This window comes from Somniosus microcephalus, chromosome 17 (genome assembly GCF_052327205.1).
Source record: "Somniosus microcephalus isolate GS21.2 chromosome 17, FLI_Smic_1.0, whole genome shotgun sequence".
NCBI classification, from domain to species: Eukaryota; Metazoa; Chordata; class Chondrichthyes; order Squaliformes; family Somniosidae; genus Somniosus; species Somniosus microcephalus.
Window position 1 is genome coordinate 86607652 of NC_141003.1, and position 16945 is coordinate 86624596.

The 16945-nt window shown below is 50.5% G+C and overlaps 1 protein-coding gene across 8 annotated transcripts in view; it reads right to left on the reverse strand.

Annotated features, from left to right (window-relative positions):
- The window catches only part of frmd4a (FERM domain containing 4A), an 894188-nt gene that overhangs the window by 235292 nt on the left and 641951 nt on the right, over positions 1-16945 (reverse strand). The window lies entirely within an intron of this gene.

Below are 16945 nucleotides of genomic sequence, written 5' to 3' on the forward strand. Positions count from 1 at the left end.
ATCAATTAATTCTGGTGCTCCCCAGTGACACGTTCCAGCTCGCTTCCAATCAGCGTCTGTGCGAAGCGGGGCGCCCTCGCCTCAGACACATTGCATCAAGCGATCCCGAGACACTGACATCTCCTTTCCAAAGGCAATAGTATCTCCAGCGCTTCCGTCCGCCACAGGGCTTTTCAGAGTAATAAACTCTACTCTTCCGCTAATACTCTGTCTCCACTCTCTCCCTGTTTTTGGATCGCAAACACGCGGTGCCGCAGAGTGGGCTGGCAGGAGCTTCTATCCTCACTCTGCTCCAACCATTCACTCTTCATCTAGAGCCATCCTTTGTTCCTTGAATATCTCTTAATGTCTCTCAATGTCTCTTAATTCCTGCCTTCTATCCTATCACAGGCCTTCCCTTTTGTTCTTTCATCCCCTCCCCCTTTTCCCAGCCCCCACTTGCTTTAAAATCTATCCCTTTTCCTGCTTTTTTTCCAGTTCTGACGAAGGGTCCCAGACCTGAAACGTTAACTCCGTTTCCCTCTCCACGGATGCTGTCCTGGCCTGCTGAGTTTTTCCAGCGTTTTCTGTTGTTATTTCAGAATAAGATGCTGTTGCCAAAACCCAGGGTGCGGCCTCTCTCTGGGGGGGGGGTGGGGGGGGAGGTAAATCAGAGGGGAGTTATTCCGACAGAGGGTGGTGGCGGTGGGGTACCCAGGACAACCCTGGTGCCCGACTAACAGGGAAGCGTCGGCGACAATCTTGCCAACCCTCCCGGCAGCAGAAGCCACGTCTGCGCCAGTTAAATCTGAAGGCCTCGATCAACTTACAAATGAAAAGAAGTTATTAAAAAAAAACTCGTTCCATTTTCTATTTAAATGTCCATTAGATTCTAAAATGGAGATGTTAACTTTTTTTTTTATACTCGCTGCGTTCTTAATCCTGCAGGGATTTTGATCCGAAGACCTTTTGTGCTAAATAACCAGCAAATGAACTGAGTGCCAGAGACACAGTCATGTCCTGGATGGGTCAAGGTTCGTGCAAAAACGAGCCGATGACCTTTGTAAAAGTCGGCTCGCCAGGTGATGAAGGATAGAACACTACAGCCAAATCTTTAGTTACTTACAACTTTTATTTACAGAGACACACATATTACATACTGTACACTCCTGATATCAGCTCACAACCCTCCCCCAGCCCACTGCCATATATATATATATCTATCTATCTATATAAACGGATACTTCTGTCTATCTGTCTGTCTGTCCTTCTGTCTGTCCTCGGGTGTCGCTCTCTCTCTTCCCCCCCCAGTCGCTCTCTCTCTTCCCCCCCCCCCCCCCCAGTCGCTCTCTCTCTCTCTTCCAACAACAACATGCCCTCGAAAAAGCCTCGGCACCACCGGGCACTCCAGCTAGTATATAAATAAAAGGATCGTGGTGTCTGTCTGTCTGTCTGTCCGTCTGTCTGTCTGTCTGTCCGGGGCATCACTCAAAAGTTATAGAGCGTACCTACACATATGTTATATCAAAAGAAAGCTTATGATTAGGGGAGTCTCATAGGTGTATTTACTTTTTGGTCAGACAAAAATTGTTCGGGCAGTGTACAAAAAACGTTCAAAAATCCGCTCATTAGCGGTTGGCCAATCCAACGGGGGAATCCGCTCATTAGCATTGAGTGACGTGAAGGTTGACCAATCCTACGGGGGGAGCGTGCTGCATCATGGGGGGCGTTTCATGGTGTGTGTGGGGCGGGGCCTAATCTTTCAAACTGCCGTTAGTGCCTCACAAAATGGCGGCCGCCCCTCTTCGCCCGCAAAATCTCCCTCCGGCTCTCACCTTTTAGCGGGGGAGAGGCTGCTTTAAATTAGGCTCTTCATCTCTTTTGTTTTTCTTTTCTCTAGCCGGCTGCGCGCGGGAAAACAGACAAAAGTCGGGATTTTAATTCTCCTTCTCTCTCTCTCCTCTTCCCTCTCTCCTCTTCCCTCTCTCCCCTTCCCCGTCTCACTCTTGCCATTAGTGCGGGACCGGGAAAACCGGGGCTTTCCAACGAGCCGTCTCCGACCTAAATCGGACACGGGAGTCCGGAGCGAAAGGCCTTCCACTGCCGCCCGGCCAACCGGGTCCAAAGGCCCACCTGGTTAAACATGAGGAACCCCGGGCTCGCTTCTGAGCGATGGGCACCCGGCCTCCTGGTGTCGGATATACTCCGTTCTGGTACCGAGGTGAGTCGGAGGGAGAGGAGAGGGGGAGAGGGAGAGGGGAGGGAGGGAGAGAGAGCGGGGAGGGAGGGGGAGAGAGAGAGCGGGGAGGGAGGGAGAGAGAGAGGGGCAGGGAGAGAGAGGGGCAGGGAGAGAGAGAGAGGGGGTGAAGAGAGGGGGGAGAGGAGGAGAGGGAGAGAGAGAGCGGCAGGGAGAGAGAGGGGGAGGGAGAGAGAGGGTGTGAGGGAGGTAAAGAGTGAAGGGGTGGGAAAGGGAGGGAGCGCCTCCGCCTTCTTCCTTCCTTCCTTCGGCCGCCGCAATTCAAACTTCCCGCCGACCTCACAAATGGCGGCCACCCCTTCTTCACCCGCCGGGCTCTGAGTCCAGCCCCTTCCCCGGGGTGTCTTCCTCTCTTCTCTATCTCCTTCCCTCACTCTCTCCTTCTCTCTCTCTCTCTCTCTCTCTCTCCTTCCCTCTCTCTCTCCTTCCCTCTCTCTCTCTCTCTCCTTCCCTCTCTCTCTGTCTCTCTCTCCTTCCCTCTCTCTCTCTCTCCTTCCCTCTCTCTCTCTCTCTGTCTCTCTCTCCTTCCCTCTCTCTCTCTCCTTCCCTCTCTCTCTCCCTCCTTCCCTCTCTCTCTCTCTCCTTCCTCCCCCTCTCTCTCTCTCTCCTTCCCCCCTCTCTCTCTCCTCCTCCTCTCTCTCTCTCTCCTTCCCCCTCTCTCTCCTTCCCTCTCTCTCTCTCTCCTTCCCTCTCTCTGTCTCTCTCCTTCCCTCTCTGTCTCTCTCCTTCCCTCTCTCTCTCTGTCTCCTTCCCTCTCTCTCTCCTTCCCTCTCTCTCTCCTTCCCTCTTGCTCTCTCTCCTTCCCTCTCTCTCTCTCTCCTTCCCTCTCTCTCTCTCTCTCTCTTCACCCCCCCTCTCTTTCTCTCTCCTTCCCACACAGACAGACAGACAAACTCATTTATATATATAATTTCTACTTTTTTCATAACAACATGCCCTCAAAAATCCCTCGGCACCGCCGGGCACTCTAGTATATATATATATGCGCAAGAGAGTCCCATCACCTGAATACAATTAACAACCAATTGCTAGACACCACTTTAATGCAATTAACAACCTTTGTGTATGATGGATTTTTTTATATCAATCCCCGGTTATTGATAATGAATGAGCTTATCAAAAAAAGGAGCTTCATTGACGCCTAACAGCGCTGAGAAGAAATACGAGGTTCACTTTCACTGTGATATAATTTTCGATTAAAATATGCAGACCTCATCAGCAGCATCCAATGAGATGCAGTCAGCTTCGGGCACACATCAAAAAATAAATAAATGAACGCGTTAACTGCACAATATATAAGCAGTTTCTATTTACTGTGAAAGTGAAGCTACGACACTGAGGAGAACGCCCCTGCTCTTCTTCGAAATAGTGCCGTGGGATCTTTAACGTCCACCTGAGAGGGCAGACGGGGCCTCGGTTTAATGTCTCATCTGAAAGACGGCACCTCTGACAGGGCAGCACTCCCTCAGCACTGCACTGGAAGTGTTGGCCTGGATTTTTGAATAAATAGGATTGGATTAACGCTTGTAGTCCAAATGATGAAGAACTCCTATATTGACGTAATTCTGTGCAACCACCAAGCATCTCTTACATCTCCCATGACGTTGCTTACGGTGAATCAAAGGATATCCTGCCTTATAACGTGAGCTCGCTAAGCTTCCTCAGTTAATGCTCCTCAAACCCCGCGATTAAGTGTGTCTCCCCACCCATCATTGGGTCTTCACCTTCAACAAGTACTCTTCGTACGAGGCAGAGAAAATATCATTATAAAGTTATATATACATATTTTTAATGTATCTACCCTTTCTTTCCTGCCCCTACCATTGGCTGATAAGGTGAGGTAGAATTCCACACAAGGGTGTAGAATATGCTGGAACCTCAGAAAATATTGTGATCTTTCAGATAGTTGCAAAGGGAACATCACTCTGTGTCATTTAAAATTCAACCAGTCATTGAGTAACTTATCAAAGTGTTTCACCAGCAAAGTGTGCTTCTATTGGTTTTTTGTACATACATATAATTCACTGGATCTACTACAGGTCGAGCGTCCTGAATCCGGCAACCTCGGGACCGAGGAGCCGAGCCGGTTTTCGTGTTTTTCCCGGACTTCGGAGCGTGTTTCTGATGTCCGAAGCCTGGAAAATATCGCAACCTGGGCTCGGGCGTTTCCGCACTTCGGACATCAGAAACACGTTCCGAAGTCCGGAAATGCCTGGGCCGCTCCCGCGTAGCGCTGACGCGTTTCTCCGCCCCCTCCCGTTCTGTTAAAGGGGAGGGACGCTGCGAGCTCTGCAGAGCATCCGACGGCCCACACTAGGCCACCAGGGCGGCGTGGCGCCGTGGCCGCAGCCTGGCGGAAACACTTAGTGGAGCTGAGCAGATTAAGGAGGATAAAACACAACACTAAAGTTTTATTGCATCACTCGCATTTTTCATAGGGTTTTTCCAAAAAAGACAACAAAAGTTAACGGCTTTTTGAAGTATAGGTGGAAGCACCCAAAATCCGGAGTTCCGGATTCCGGTACATTTTACGGATTCCAGACGACCCTGCCACCAATCATCCCGGAGTCCAGATTCCGGAACTCTGGATTTGGACGCTCAACCTGTAATAGCACTCCACCAGTAAGTGAAACCAGGCACTCGCGCAGCTCAGCATACACACGTCTCTGTTTAACCAAACTCTCCAGAGGTAATATCCCTAATATTAAAACAATTTGCTGGAACAATGATCATTTTGGAAGATACTGGGAATAAAGTTTACAATTTATTGTACAGGACAAAGCAGCCCGCTTGATTGGCACCCCATCCACCACCTTAAACATTCACTCCCTCCACCACCGGCGCACCGTGGCTGCAGTGTGTACCATCTACAAGATGCACTGCAGCAACTCGCCAAGGCATCTTCGGCAGCACCTCCCAAACCCGCGACCTCTTCCACCTAGAAGGACAAAGGCAGCAGGCGCACGGGAACACCACCACTTCCAAGTTCCCCTCCAAGTCACACACCATCCTGACATGGAAATATATCGCCGTTCCTTCATCGTCGCTGGGTCAAAATCCTGGAACTCCCTCCCTAACGGCACTGTGGGAGCACCTTCACCACACGGACTGCAGCGGTTCAAGAAGGCGGTTCATCACCACCTTCTCGAGGGCAATTAGGGATGGGCAATAAATGCTGGCCTTGCCAGCGACGCCCACATCCCACGAACAAATAAAAGAACATAAAATGAGCATGTTTTAATCAATGTATTCTGAATGAAAGGAGACATTTTCACAACATTTACTTAACATGGTGCGCTAATGGTACCATTACCATTAAGTAGATTATGAGTATCATTAACTTTGATACCCAATTCATTTTGTCTGTCTCTGATACTTGTGGGAATTTTCCATACGCTGTACTGGAAGATGGTAAATATGTTTAGCAGTTTATTGCATGAATCATTTCAGATTTTTCCGCTCCTTCCCCCACCCCACAGAGGCAGTGTATTCTGTCATCAACAGATGCTCCGTCTAACGGCCTGACCAAGAACCTACAGAACCCACAAACAGAAGGATGGCCAAATTCAAATGGCTCTGAATGTTGTGATCAAGAGCTCAATACAGGCTGGCTCATCCGCTCAGTGTTGGTCTATGTAATAAGAACATAAGAATTAGGAGCAGGAGTCAGCCATAGGGCCCCTCGAGCCTGCTTCGCCATTCAATAAGATCATGGCTGATCTTCAACCTCAACTCCACTTTCCTGCCCAATCCCCATATCCATTGATTCCCCTAGAGTCCAACAATCTATCGATCTCAGTCTTGAATATACTCAACGACTCAGCATCCACAGCCCTTTGGGGTAGAGAATTCCAAAGATTCACCACCCTCTGAGTGAAGAAATTCCTCCTCATCTCAGTCCTAAATGGCCGACCCCTTATCCTGAGACTGTGACCCCTCGTTCTAGACTCTCCAGCCAGGGGAAACAACCTCTCAGCATCTACACTGTCAATCCCCCTCAGAATCTTACTAGAGTGAGTTAGAGTGGACCAGGCCCAGACCACTGTCATGCATCTTCTGGTGAAAGATGTCAAAGTGAGCGTGGCAAAATTCTCCACTTGCCTGGATGAGTGCAGCTCCAACAACACTCAAGAAGCTCGACACCATCTAGGACAAAGCAGCCTGCTTGATTGGCACCCCCATCCACCACCTTAAACATTCACTCCCTCCACCACCGGCGCACCGTGGCTGCAGTGTGTACCATCTACAAGATGCACTGCAGCAACTCGCCAAGGCTTCTTTGGCAGCACCTCCCAAACCAGTGACCTCTTCCACCTAGAAGGACAAGGGCAGCAGGCGCACGGGAACACCACCACCTCCAAGTTCCCCTCCAAGTCACACACCATCCTGACTTAGAAATATATCGCCGATCCTTCATCGTCGCTGGGTCAAAATCCTGGAACTCCCTCCCTAACAGCACTTCTCGAGGGCGATTAGGGATGGGCCACATCCCAGGAGCGAATAAAATAAAAATTGAGCAATTCCGGGAGATCAGGAAAAAGAAATAGGAGAGTGTAAAGGGAAATGGGCCAGTCCAGATGATACGACATTATAATTAGCAGTGTCTCACAATGTTTACGTATTCCTCACTAGTTAGTGCTGCTATTTACTTGACATTGGGATCAACCCACAAAAGTAATCGTAAATACCATATAGTCCTCTTTTCCATGATAGAAAACATAGAAACATAGAATAATAGGAGCAGGAGTAGGCCATTCGGCCCTTCGAGCATGCTCTGCCATTCAATATGATCATGGTTGATCCTCTATCTCAATACCATTTTCCCGCTCTCTCCCCATACCCCTTGATAACTTTTGTGTCTAGAAATCTCTCTAGCTCCTTCGTAATTATATTCAGTGACTTGGCCTCCACAACCTTCTGTGGTAGAGAATTCCACAGGTTCACCACCCGCTGAGTGAAGAAATTTCTCCTCATCTCAGTCCTAAATGTCCTACCCCGTATCCTGAGACTGTGACCCCTCGTTCTAGACCCCCCAGCCAGGGGAAACATCCTCCCTGCATCCAGTCTGTCTAGCCCGGTCAGAATTTTATACGTTTCAATGAGATCCCCTCTCATTCTTCTAAACTCTGGTGAATACTGGCCTAGTTGACCCAATCTCTCTTCATAGGACAGTCCTGCCATCCCAGGAATCAGTCTGGTGAACCTTCGCTGCACTCCCTCTATGGCAAGTATATCCTTTCTTAGGTAAGGAGACCAAAACTGCACACAGTACTCCCAGGTGTGGTCTCACCAAGGCCCTGTATAACTGTAGTAAGACATCATTGCTCCTGTACGCAAATCCTCTTGCAATGAAGGCCAACATACCATTTGCCTTCCTAACTGCTTGCTGCATCTGCATGTTTGCTTTCAGTGACTGGTGTACAAGGACACCCAGGTCCCTTTGTACATCAGCATTTCCCAATCCAGCACCATTTAAATAATACTCTACCTTTCTGTTTTTCCTACCGAAGTGGATAACTTCACATTTATCCATGTTATACTGCATCTGCCATGTATTTGCCCACTCACTCAACTTGTCTAAATCGCCTTGAAGCCTCTGGCTCCATCCCACTGTTGAAAATGGACAGCACGTTACCCAGCCCAATGACATGGAGCGGGTCTGGTGACATCATTCACGACGCGTTTTCGGCCGGGATCTTTCAAGGGACCCTGACCACATTAGACTTGGAAGTTTAATCTAACAGGAGTGCTGTCAGTGCACTGCAGCATTGGAGTGCTGCAAACACTGATGATGACTGCACGGAGGCAGAGGGCCGCATCCGTATTCCCCGATGTCTCCTTCCATACGCGTGGGGGGGGGGGGCGGGATGACGGCGGGGTTTCCCGACCTGCTGTCAAAAATAACAACTTTCCCCGCCCCCGACCCGCCACCGATCGCGCCCGCTACCACCCCGGAAAACTCTGGCCAATGAAAATGCACGGTGATCCTAGCTGTGAGGATGTACAACCATCCAGACTGCGGCAGGGCGATTCTAACTCTTCCCCCACCGAGTGCCAAGAAAGGAGCGGAGGAGCAGTTTAAAATGCAGCGGCTCCATTTCTCCCTCTGTTCCCGCCATTCCGCGGATTCCCACCGCTGGTTTTGGCGGCAGATGAAGCACCTGACGGAATCCGGCGTGAGACACAGCAACAAATGTAAATGCACCTAGAAGGACAAGGGCAGCAGGCGCATGGGAACACCATCACCTCCAAATTCCCTTCCGAGTCACACACCATCCTAACTTGGAAATATATCGGCCGTTCCTTCATCGTCGCTGGGTCAAAATCCTGGAACTCCCTCCCTAACAGCACTGTGGGAGCACCTTCACCACACGGACTGCAGCGGTTCAAGAAGGCGGCTCACCACCACCTTCTCAAGGGCGATTAGGGATGGGCAATAAATGCTGGCCTAGCCAGCGACGCCCACATCCCATAAACGAATTTTAAAAAAACTCCAGAGACTTGAGCACAAAAATCTAGGCTGACACTCCAGTGCAGTACTGAGGGAGCGCTGCACTGTCGGAGGTGCCGTCTTTCGGATGAGACGTTAAACTGAGGCACCGTCTGCTCTCTCAGGTGGACGTAAAAATATCCCATGACACTATTTTGAAGAAGAGCAGGGGAGTTCTCCCCGGTGTCCTGGCCAATATTTATCCCTCAATCAACATCACTAAAACAGATTATCTGGTCATTATCACATTGCTGTTTGTGGGAGCTTGCTGTGCACGAATTGGCTGCCGCATTTCCTACATTACAACAGTGATTGCACTTCAAAAAGTACTTCATTGGCTGTAAAGCGCTTTGGTACATCTGGTGGCTGTGAAAGGCGCTATATAAATGCAAGTCTTTTTTTTCTTCCATGATCACAATGTATCCAGCGTACATTTAAAATCTTTAAGCAAGGAACAGAAAGGTAATCACACTTATTATGGGTGTTGTAGTTCTCGGGATGAACGCTGTGGTACAAGTACCTGTAACAGTAGCCAAGGGCGAAGGCAGCACATTTTGTGTAGCGAGATTGTTCCAAATTCTGCCTTTGCATAACCAGTGATGTTATTTTATCATTAGGAATCTGAAAAATCCAGGTTCTTTATTTATTTGTACCTGGGCTGTGGGCGTCACTGGCAAGGCCAGCATTTATTGCCCATCCCTAATTGCCCTTGAGAAGGTGGTGGTGAGCCGCCTTCTTGAACCGCTGCAGTCCGTGTGGTGAAGGTGCTCCCACAGTGCTGTTAGGGAGTTCCAGGACTTTGACCCAGCGACGATGAAGGAACGTCCGATATACTTCCAAGTCAGGATGGTGTGTGACTCGGAGGGGAACTTGGAGGTGGCGGTGGTCCCATGCGCCTGCTGCCCCTTGTACTTCTAGGTGGTAGAGGTCGCGGGTTTGGGAGGTGCTGCCGAAGAAGCCTTGGTGAGTTGCTGCAGTGCATCTTGTAGATGGTACACACTGCAGCCACGGTGCGCCGGTGGTGGAGGGAGTGAATGTTTAAGGTGGTGGATGGGGTGCCAATCAAGCGGGCTGCTTTGTCCTGGATGGTGTCGAGCTTCTTGAGTGTTGTTGGAGCTGCACTCGTCCAGGCAAGTGGAGAGTATTCCATCACACTCCTGACTTGTGCCTTGTAGATGGTGGAACGGCTATGGGGAGTCAAATTCTATGTTAAAGGCGTACCCAATGACTTTCATTTCAAGCAGATGTTGCCCATTTATCTATAGTATCTCTAGGTATTATTTTGAGCATGTGCACAGGGAACCTAAGGAAAATGCAATGAGGAGTAGATGTACGAGAAGAAGTCAGAGCAGAGCTTCAGATGCATGACATGGAATTCTCACATTAGCAATGCTTGCACGTAGCGTCAGGAGTTTTTTTTTACCCAAAGGAATCTTCATGAATTTTCATCAAACTTCAGACACGGTGAAGGCCGTGGGGGTCTTTCTTTCTACTGGGAAATTTACATGACCTAATTAACTTGGAATGGTGACAATGCTCATCCAGCAAACTCTTCACCATGGGCAACAACTGACTTCTTCAGAAATTCAACTAACTTGAGAAACCCACTGAATTGATTTTGTTAGCACAGTTTAAAAAAATAGGCACAGCAATACATACAATACTTGATTCTGAATTAACACAAAGCCCGATGAGCAGTTGATGTGACTATCAGTTTTAAGTGCTTCACCCCACTGTGATGGAGAAAACAAGTTTTTGTTTGTTATTTTCCACTCTCAACAACAACAACTTGTATTTATATAGCGCCTTTAACATAGTAAAACGTCCCAAGGCGCTTCACAGGAGCGATTATCAAACAAAATTTGACACCGAGCCACATAAGGAGATATTAGGACAAAAGAGATAGGTTTTAAGGAGCATCTTATAGGAGGAAAGAGAGGTAGAGAGACGGAGAGGTTTAAGAACATAAGAAATAGGAACAGGAGTTGGCCATTCGGCCCTTCGAGCCTGCTCCACCATTCAATAAGTTCATGGCTGATCTTCGACCTCATCTCCACTATCCCGCACTATCCCCATATCCCATAATATCCAAAAATCTATCGATCTCAGCCTTGAATATACTCAACGACTGAGCCTCCACAGCCCTCTGGGGCAGAGAATTCCAAAGATTCACCACCCTCTGAGTGAAGAAATTCCTCCTTATCTCAGTCCTAAATGGCCGACCCCTTATTCTGAGACTGTGACCCCTGGTTCTGGACTCCCCAGCCAGGGGAAACATCCTCCCGGCATCTACCCTGTCAAGTCCTGTAAGAATTTTGTATGTTTCAATGAGATCACCTCTCATTCTTCTAAACTCCAGAGAATATAGGCCTAGTCTACTCAATCTGTCCTCATAGGACAATCCCAGCATCCCAGGAACCTTCGTTGCACTCCCTCTATGGCAAGTATATCCTTCTTTAGGTAAGGAGACCAAAACTGTACACAATACTCCAGGTGTGGTCTCACCAGGGCCCTATATAATTGCAGTAAGACATCTTGGGGGAAAAATTCGGTATCGCCCCATTTGGGGCGCTAGTATTGGCGGTGTGCAAAGTTTAGCGCCAGGCGCAAATTATCGCCACCTCGAGCGATATTGGGTTGCAGCGCCCCTGAAGGTGATCGCGGCGCTAAATCAGGCGCTGCACGGTAGTCTTAAGGCGCTAACCCGGCGGCGCAACGCAATTTCTCCGCGGGCGGGCGCAGCGCAGGTGCTGTCAATAATCGATTTCACCTAGACACGCTGGCGCCGGCCAGCTCTTAAAGGGGCGGATCGATTCTCATCTGCAACCACACTCTGCGCCTTGTAGGCCTCAAAATCGGCAGTTACCTACCTGTGGCGGCCAAAACTTCAAGGACATGGAGAGGGCCAGGGAGCGAGCGCAGCGCTTCAGCGAGGGGGCATTGGATGCTCTGGTTGGCGCGGTGGAGCGCCGGCGATCTGTGCTGTTCCCGGAGAATGGCAGGAGGCCTAATCAGGCCGAATACCGCAGAGCTTGGAGGGAGGTTTCCCAAAGAGTCACCTCCAGCAGCGTGGTGCCCAGGACTCCTGTGCAATGCAGGAAGAAGTTCAACAACCTCACTCGGGTCGTTAGGGTGAGTGCCTTTTTCAGAATCATCGCCATCCCTCCATCTGCAGCTCACTTTATGGCCAGAGGGTGCGCGAAGCCCCAATGGCCAGCTGCCATCCAGCACCCATGGTCCTTTCTGGAAACACACACGCACATTCAGCTCAGTGCATAATGTAAGGGCTATTCTACCATGGGAGGCATGTGATGTCAGCTCAGGGCAGCATGTTTCATCACTTCCCGTCCTTTCTCCTGCAGGCCAAGCTGGCCAGTAACCGTAGGGAGCAGCTTCGTACCGGAGGAGGCCGGCCTCACCTGCAGACCCTTACAGACCTTGAGGAGCGAGTCCACCAGATCATTGCAAGCCGGATGAGTGGTCCCGCCGCCTCTGGAGCTGCCGACCCCATTGTGCACAGCGATGGTAAGGTCATCACCTTTTTGAACTCTCTCCTTCCACTTGTTCCCCCCACCAGCATGCTTTTTTACTCTGGACCCAAGTCAGAGCATTGCAGCACTCATGCATCCCTTGCTGCCACCCTGTCCTTTCGCTAAAGCAACTCTTCAACCTCCCTGCTTTCAGATGCTGCATCACCAGCTTGGGAGCCGGGCCCTCAAGCTGCCACTGCCACTGACTCCGGAGGCGATGAGCAGGAGGAAGCCGGACCATCCCTACCACCCTCAGGCAAGCCAGCCCCTCTGCAGACTGGGGAGACTACTTCCCTGGAGGGGAGCGGGGGGGAATGCTCTGAGGAGGATGCAGCTCCAGGACCCAGCGGCCTGCAGCAACGCGAGGGGGGTAGGGAAGCTCGGGGGCCATCTCCCCGGAGGGTGAGTCGGGCCGCGAGTGCTGTTGCACAGAGCGCAGGAGAGGTGCGTGCCCTCGCACAAATGAGCGCCCAGGCTGGGCTGAGGCACACTGAGCTCATGGCTGCAGTGGCAAGGATGCCTGAATCCATTGAGACACTGGCAAGGAGTGTCCAAGACTTCGGCGCAGCACAGGCAAGGAGTGTGCAGGACTTCGGGACAGCACTGGCAAGGATTGTCCAGGACTTCACCGAAGCACTGGCACCTGCCACGCAAGTGCTGAGTGCTGCCACGCAGTCAGTCGCTGGTCTCATGCAGACGCAGATTGAGGCCACGCGAGCACTGACTGCTGCCACCCTCGCTGGATCGGGCACGATTCCCCGGGGCCCTCGCCGCGCCACAGCAATCTGTGCACCAGCCGGTTGCTGCGCATGCTGTGGTGCTGCCCCGTCAGAGTGCCAGTGTGTCGGCCGACCAGGGAGCTGCTGTCCACTCTCAGGATGACAGCATTCCTGATGCCACCACTGGCACGTCTCCACTGCAGCTGCCACCACCTGTAGGACAGACTGCTTCCACCCATGCAGAGTTGGAGCAGTCAGCAGCCGGGCCCTCCAGGCCCAGAGCTCGTCCATGCCGTCCCTCAGGGGCATCTGCGCTTTCGGACAGTCTCCCCCAGCCTTGCTGCAGCCACTGGGGTCCCATTACGGAGGAGCTGCAGGGAGGGAAGGGGCCAATCTCGCAAGCGAAGCAGATCACCATCGAGGGGGAAAAAGTAGAAGGTGCTGCTGATACCTGTTATTTGTAGAATTCAAGGCCGAGGATGCTGGTCTGAATGTTAGTTATGTTTTGGACAGTCTCCCGGGTGTGAGAGTCACTTATGTGGCAGTCTGTTTGTTTTGCTTTTTGTTGCCATTGCTTTGTCATGCGGGAAGGAAGCACATTTTGTAAAATAAACAACTTTCTTTATTTACAATGGCCATGTCTGCTCTTTACATACATTTTGCCCTTTGCCGGCTTTGAGGTATCAGAACGGTTCCATTCCTCTTCTTGGAATGGCAGCAAGCATTCCCTGAGAGGGGCCTAGAAGCGACTTGTGATAAGCCTCTGACGGACGGCCCTTCCAGTTTGTGCCTCCCTCCCGTCTTGGTCCTCCTCCTCCTCCTCCTCCTCCTCTGCTGGTGCTTCAATGTCTGGTGGCATTGGCTGGGTCCTGAGGATTGCCAGGTTATGCAACATGCAACACACAACCACGAAGTGGGAGACTCGCTCAGGTGAGTACTGAAGGGCTCCTCCGGAATGGTCCAGACAGCGGAACCGTTGCTTCAGCACACCGATTGTGTGCTCAATAATGTTCCTGGTCGCTTGATGGCTCGCATTGTAGCGTTCTTCAGCAGGGGTGCTGGGCGAACGGAGCGGGGTCATCAGCCACGGGCACAGAGGATAGCCCTTGTCCCCGAGAAACCAGCCTCCTGGGTGAGCCGGGGCCTCGAAAAGGTCTGCCACAGAAGTCTGGCGCAGGATGAAGGCATCGTGGCTGCTGCCTGGAAACTGGGCATTCACAGCGAGGATCAGCTGTCGGTGGTCACAGACCAGCTGTACATTCAATGAATGGAACCTCTTGCGCTTGCGGAACTCCTCTGCATTCTCTACAGGCGCCCGCAAAGCCACATGCGTGCAGTCAATGGCGCCCTGCACCATGGGGAGGTCCGCTATTCTTGCGAAGCCCTCTGCGCGCTCCCGCTGCTTGTCCGGGGTCATTGGGAAGGAGATGTACTGCCGCCTCCTTCTAAAGAGGGCATCAGTCACTTGACGGATGCAGCAATGCACCGCGAGCTGCGAGATGTTGGCTATGTCCCCAGTTGCGGCCTGAAAGGAGCCGCTTGCATAGAAGTTAAGCGCAACAGTGATCTTCACAGCCACCGACAGAGATGTCCTGCACCTTAGCTGAGGCTGCAGATCTGGCTGAAACAGGTGGCACAGCTCAGTCACCACCTCCTTACTAAAGCGCAGCCTTCGGAAACACTGCTCCTCCGACATGTTCATATATGAAAATTGCTGTCGGAAAACCCTGGCAGCGTAAAGTCTCATGTGGCGACGTCTGTTGGCCCTCCTCCATCTGGCCATGCCTGCCCCTCTATCCCTGCGTTTCTGTGCCCTGTCAAGATGATTCAGAAGCAGGATGTTCCCATCCAATGCAGCCCCCATATTAAGTGCGCACAGAAAGTTATGCCATTTGAGATGCTCACCAACAGCAAGGTAATGGTCAGAAGACTGAAGTTCTTCTGCCAGCGCTGGCTCAATGTTGAAATGGCTCTCTGTGTGCAGCTGAGCAACTCTCTAAGAAGTTGTGGTCCAAAAATGGCTGCCGCTTTTATTCCACACCAGTCCCCTTTAAAGAACGCCCCCCCCCAGCCCGACAGTGACTGGGAAACGTTCCAGGTAAGCTGTCCTTATTAGCGCCAGGCAGAACGGAGGAGGGCGCCACTGAATTTCCGGTCCGGGGCGCCCCAAAGGCGTTGCACACTGAAATGACGTCATGATCTGTGTGTGCCGGTGAGCGGGCGCTACGGTTTAGCGCCGGCGCTAAATGTCCGCTCAATATGGGGAGAGGTGCAGGGATCGCTGTGCCCGGGCGCTAGTTGGTTAGCGCCCCACTTGCCGGCCTCTTTAGGCGCTAATGGGTGGCGCAACCAACCGAATTTTTCCCCCCTTTACTCTTATACTCAAATCCTCTTGTAATAAAGGCCAACATAACATTTGCTTTCCTAATTGCTTGCTGTACCTGCATGTTAACTTTCAATGATTCGTGTACAAGGACACCCAGGTCCCTCTGAACACCAACATTTCCCAATCTCTCACCATTTAAAAAATACTTTGCTTTTCTATTTTTCCTACCAAAGTGGATAACTTCACATTTCTCCACATTATATTCCATTTGCCATGCTCTTGCACATTCACTTAGCCTGTCTATATCCCCTTGAAGCCTCTTTGCATCCTCCTCACAACTTACATTCCCAGCTTTGTATCCTCAGCAAACTTGGATATATTACATTTGGTCCTCTCAGGGAAGGAATTCCAGAGCTTAGGGCCCAGGCAGTTGACGGCACGGCCACCAATGGTGGAGCGATTAAAATCGGGGATGCTCAAGAGGCCAGATTCGGAGGAGCGCAGAGATCTCGGAGGGTTGTGGGGCTGGAGGAGAATGCAGAGGTAGGGAGGGGCGAGGCCATGGAGGGATTTGAATACAGATGAGAATTTTAAAATCGCTGAAGTAGTGGCAAAATTAAAGTGAGTGACTTTGTGGGTGACCCTGAATTTATAGAATCCTCCATCTTTACCCCAACCATCACCAGGGAGACAAGTTTTTCTTTAAATTATAAAAAGATGCTTTCTAATTTTTTTTCTAATAAAGAGATAATAAGCAGATTAGTCCGAGTGCTGAAGCTGCCAATATTAAAATAATCAGCAATGCGATTTTAAAATGGAATAAATCAGCCTTTGCTTTCTAATGCAGTTTTGGGTTTGGGACTTGGAGGCCTCGATGAATCTAAGCTCGCACACAAATTCACTCATTTTAATTTAAACTTAAAAATAAACTGGATGATCATTCACAATGTTGCCCACGTACAGATGGGGCCTGGAGCCTGGCTGTAAATGCTTGGCTGCTAATCTTTCATGTCTGTCCAAGGTCTCTGCTGGGGGATTGGCTCAAACAGGCAAATCCAGATACAGGGGTAATTGTATATTCCTGTAAATTTCAGGCTCCGGCTCACTGCCTGCATTTGTATCGTGACTTACAATTCCTCGGGATGTTCCAAAGTGGGATTAGGCTGGAGAGCTCTTTTTCGGCCGGCACAGACACGATGGGCCAATTGGCCTCCTTCTGTGCCCTAAACTTCTAGGATTCTATGAAAGTGTTTCACAGCCAATTAATGACATTTGAACTGTCGTCACTCTTGTGTCGTAGGCCAATTCGGCAAACAATTTGTGCCCCGAAAGAGCCCACAAACACTTAGTAAAAACAGAAAATGCTGGAAATACTCAGCAGGTCAGGCAGCATCTGTGGAGAGCGAAACAATTAATACGGGTTGGTGGACACTGGGAGAAGAGTGGTATGTTGGCCTTTATTACAAAAGGATTGGAGTTTAAGGGCAGGATTTTCATTGGGCCGTGGAGGCGGGATTGGAGGCGTGTGGGGGGTTAAAATTGCAAAAACTGATGTGCGGGCCCAACCCCGCCTCCAAGCAATTTTCATTAATTCGTGTCTAATGGTCCCCACTGGAAACAGCCTTCCAGTCACAAAAACACCCA